Source organism: Bubalus bubalis, chromosome 18 (assembly GCF_019923935.1).
Source record: "Bubalus bubalis isolate 160015118507 breed Murrah chromosome 18, NDDB_SH_1, whole genome shotgun sequence".
Taxonomy (NCBI): domain Eukaryota; kingdom Metazoa; phylum Chordata; class Mammalia; order Artiodactyla; family Bovidae; genus Bubalus; species Bubalus bubalis.
In genome coordinates this window covers 52,152,646-52,157,406 of record NC_059174.1, presented here as the reverse complement: position 1 = coordinate 52,157,406, position 4,761 = coordinate 52,152,646, and positions in this window count along the sequence as shown.

Here is a 4,761-nt window from a genome sequence, read left to right as displayed (position 1 = left end):
CCCGACCCGCCGGCCACCGTATCTATCTCTGAAGTGCGCCTCAGCCACGCCTCTCGGAAGCCTCTTCCGGCTATGAAAGGGCCAATCGAGCCACCGTACCCTAGTGCTGCTGTGTCCCGTTTGTTTTCACCTAGTAGATACCCTCGGGCTTCCCAGGTGGCTCAGTGGTGAAGAATTCGCCTGCCAAGTAGGAGACGCGGGTTCGATCCTGGGTAGGGAAGATTCCCCTGGATAAGAAAATGTCAACCTGCTCCAGTTTTCTTGCCTGGGAAATCCCATGGGTAGAGAAGCCTGGCGGACTATACAGTCCATGGAGTCGCAAACAGTCAGACAGGACTTAGCGACTCAGTTCAGTTCAGTCGCTCAGTCGTGTCCGATTCTTTGCGACCTCATGAACCGCAGCACGCCAGGCCTCCCTGTCCAACACCAACTTCCGGAGGCTACCCAAACTCATGTCCATTGAGTCGGTGATGCCATCCAACCATCTTATCCTCCGTCGTCCCCTTCTCCTCCTGCCCTCCATAATCTTTCCCAGCATCGGGGTCTTTTCAAATGAGTCAGCTCTTCGCATCAGGTGACCAAAGTATTGGAGTTTCAGCTTCAGCATCAGTCCTTCCAATGAACACCCAGGACTGATCTCCTTTAAGATGGACCGATTGGATCTCCTTGCAGTCCAAGGGACTCTCAAGAGTCTTCTCCAACACCACAGTTCAAAAGCATCAATTCTGCGCTCAGCTGTTTTTTAATAGTCCAACTCTCACATCCATACATGACTACTGGAAAAACCATAGCCTTGACTAGAGGGACCTTTGTTGGCAAAGTAATGTCTCTGCTTTTGAATATGCTGTCTGGGTTGGTCATAACTTTCCTTCCAAGGAGTAAGCATCTTTTAATTTCATGGCTGAAATCACCTTCTGCAATGATTTTGGAGCCCTCCAAAATAGTCTCTCACTGTTTCCATTGTTTCCCCATCTATTTGCCATGAAGTGATGGGACAGGATGCCATGATCTTAGTTTTCTGAATGTTGAGCTTTAAGCCAACTTTTTCACTCTCCTCTTTCACTTTCATCAAGAGGCTCTTTAGTTCTTCTTCACTTTCTGGCATAGGGTGGTGTCATCTGCATATCTGAGGTTATTGATATTTCTCCTGGAAATCTTGATTCCAGCTTGTGCTTCTTCCAGCCCAGCGTTTCTCATGATGTACTCTGCGTATAAGTTACATAAGGAGGGTGACAATATACAGCCTTGATGTACTCCTTTTCCTGTTTGAAACCAGTCTGTTGTTTCATGTCCAGTTCTAACTGTTGCCTCCTGACCTGCCTACAGGTTTCTCAAGAGGCAGGTCAGATGGTCTGGTATTCCCATCTCTTTCAGAATTTTCCACAGTTTATTGTGATCCACACAGTCAAAGGCTTTGGCATAGTCAATAAAGCAGAAATAGATGTTTTTCTGGAACTCTCTTGCTTTTTCCATGATCCAGCGGATGTTGGCAATTTGATCTCTGGTTCCTCTGCCTTTTCTAAAACCAGCTTGAACATCTGGAAGTTCATGGTTCACGTATTGCTGAAGCCTGGCTTGGAGAATTTTGAGCATTACTTTACTAGCGTGTGAGATGAGTGCAATTGTGCAGTAGTTTGAGCATTCTTTGGCATTTCTTTTCTTTGGGATTGGAATGAAAACTGACTTTTTCCAGTCCTGTGGCCACTGCTGAGTTTTCCAAATTTGCTGGCATATTGAGTGCAGCACTTTCACAGCATCATCCTTTAGGATTTGAAATAGCCTAAATGGAATGTGGTCCACTGGAGAAGGGAATGGCAAACCACTTCAGTATTCTTGCCTTGAGAACCCCATGAACAATATGAAAAGGCTAAAAGATAGGACACTGAAAGATGAACTCCCCAGGTCGGTAGGTGCCCAATATGCTACTGGAGATCAGTGGAGAAATAACTCCAGAAAGAATGAAGGGATGGAGCCAAACACCTGATGTGAAGAGCTGACTCATCAGAAAAGACCCTGATGCTGGGAAACATTGAGGGCAGGAGGAGAAGGAGATGACAGAGGATGAGATGGTTGGATGGCATCACTGACTCAATGGATATGGGTTTGGGTGGACTCTGGGAGTTGGTGATGGACAGGGAGGCCTGGCGTGCTGCGGTTCATGGGGTCACAAAGAGTGGACACGACTGAGCAACTAAACTGAACTGAAACAACAGCAAGCAGTAGACACCTTGCCTGACCCTAACTCCCAGGACTTTCTTGGCGAACATTTACGCTTGCCACAGCCTCCCTTCTTTCTGCCCCTCTCGCGTAACCCCGCCCCTTTCAGTTGTATGAGCCTCCTGGGTCATTCTGCCCGCTTCGCCCCGCGGATTCTTTAAATCATTTTCATTTCAACTTTCATGAGCTTTCCCGGCCACCGTAAACGCATAGAGCCTCTCCGCTTGAACCACACCCCTCCTGCGTTAAAGGAACTCTCCTGGTCTTCGAACCAGGACTCGGTGGCCTCTCTTTCTGACCTCTCTTCTTTTCCTCTGACAAGTCTCCCTAGGTTATAGCCCTGTGCGCTTAGTTACTATTTCAGCGTCCTAACGCCACCACACTTCCTAACCGGACCCTCTCGGCCCCTCCCTAAGCCTTGGGGATGCCTAGTTTAATGCGCAGGCACATAGCCCCCGTGGTCTTCGCAGTCCAGCGAAGCCTGCCGCGGTGGACTCCGCTTCAGGGACTCAAAGAACTCCATGCCTTTTCAGTAACTTGCTACAGCTCCGAATATGTGTTGAGAGACCCTTGGCCCAAGGAAGGAATAATAAGAGGCCCAGAGAGGACAGAAGACTTAGCAGTTGTGAAACCTTCACCAGTGAATTGGGTGGAAGTCTGACCTGGGTTCAAACCCTGGCTGTGCTGCGGAGCGGCTAAATGATTGCGGACAAATGACCTATCTCTTTGGGCTTCATTTTTTCCCTCTGTAAAAGAATGTAAAGCACCTGGCCTCCGTCCTCACTTAGTGTGGACCTTAGTAAGTGATCAGTATCAAGCACTGTGGTTATAAACTTTTCATATGGTCTGGAAAGGAAAGCAGGCTTTGCATTGAGATATTTTAAATATTTATTTAATGTTTTACAAACTACATTCTCCACTTTCCTCGAGGCCTCAGCTGAAAAGTATCTGTCCTCCAGGAAACCCTCCTGAGCTCCCAGACCTCCTGTATCCCTGGACTCCTCACCCCTCCCTGCCCACATTTTGTGTCATCACTGACAGAGATGGGTGTGTCTTGGTTATGGTCACCGCATGGTCATGGTCATGTGTCTCCAACACTGTCCCAGGGCATGACTGCTGAGTGAAAGAATGAAACTCTTGAGTGCAGAAGGTGAATGACTTACCTCTGTGAACCAACACAAGGACAAGAAGAAACATTAGAAAACTTCTTGCCTTGTCCCTTTCTAGTACAGATACTAACGATAGCAATGATTCTGTGAAATTGTAGGCCTAGTCTTCAAGTCTAGAGATGTAATGAACATGATGATGAAGTCTCCCAGAAGATAGGCAGATGGAGATTTTGTGGGCTTTTAAAAACAACTATGAGTCTTATTTGCTGCACCTGGGATTTTCACTGTGGCACGGACTTCTCTCTAGTTTGCGGCGCATGGGCTTAGTTGCCCTGAGGCAGGTGGGATCTTAGTTCCCCCACCAGGGATCGAACGCACGTCCCCTGCATTGGAAGACAAATTCTTAACCACTGGACCACCAGGGAAATACCTGTGAACCTCTTTTTTAAAAGTGCAAAATCGCGTGTACAAATTTAAATAGAGGACCAAAGAAAGCCCAGGCAAGTGAGGGACCTTGAAGCTTCATCTTCTCTAGTTTCACTGTTACCCCATCTCTGATTTCAGCACTAGACGCCCCAACATCCTCATATACTGCAGAGTCCTGATCTGTTGCAATACCAGGGGCTCTGAGGTACACTATGACCTCACATGGGGCCCTTGTAAAGCCCTCCCCCATGTCCACTGAATGACCAAATGAATACTTGTGTTCCTGTTAAATAAATCACCGATCAGACCCATTCTGTGCTCCACTAGGGGACGCCCAACACCAACCAGAGAGTAAGATTTCAAATTCTAAGCGGGCTGGGGACCTGAACTTCTGGGTCCCCAAGGAGAATGGATTGAGGGTCCTGGATTCTGGGAGAGAAGGAGTTTGGGTGGCCTCGACTCCCAGGGTCCTGAAGGGAATAGGATGGGGGGTGGGTGCCTGAGAAAGGAAGGAGGAGTCTGGGAAGTACACCAGGATTGGTTGGAAGCAGAACTAGCCTGGGCAGTGGTTTGGTTTGGCTTGAGTCTGTGGGAAACAAGTGGACAGAGCAGGGATTGTTCATCCAGGGTCCCCCCTGCCCCATCACCCACTGGGCTTGGCAGCCTCAGTTCTTCCCAGGCCCTGGGGACTTTGGGGGCATTTCCCACAACCTCTCCCCAAGGCCCCTGTTTTCTGCTGGACTCACAGCTGCCCAGCCCCAGGACTGGGAAAACTGCCCCAAGAGAGCTGAAAAGGCTGGCCGGAAGTTAATGTCAAGTCTGTTAGCAGACTACAGGCCCTGCATCCTCAGATGCCCAACCCATGGGATTTGGGGGCAGAGGACCCACTCTCTAGTCCTTCCAGATACAGGAGTCCAGGCCCTTCGCCCACTCCACCCATGGGCCCCAGCACTTTCCTCCCTCAGACTGCAGGGCCTCTGCTTTTAATTCACCCCCTGTGCTTTTGGCC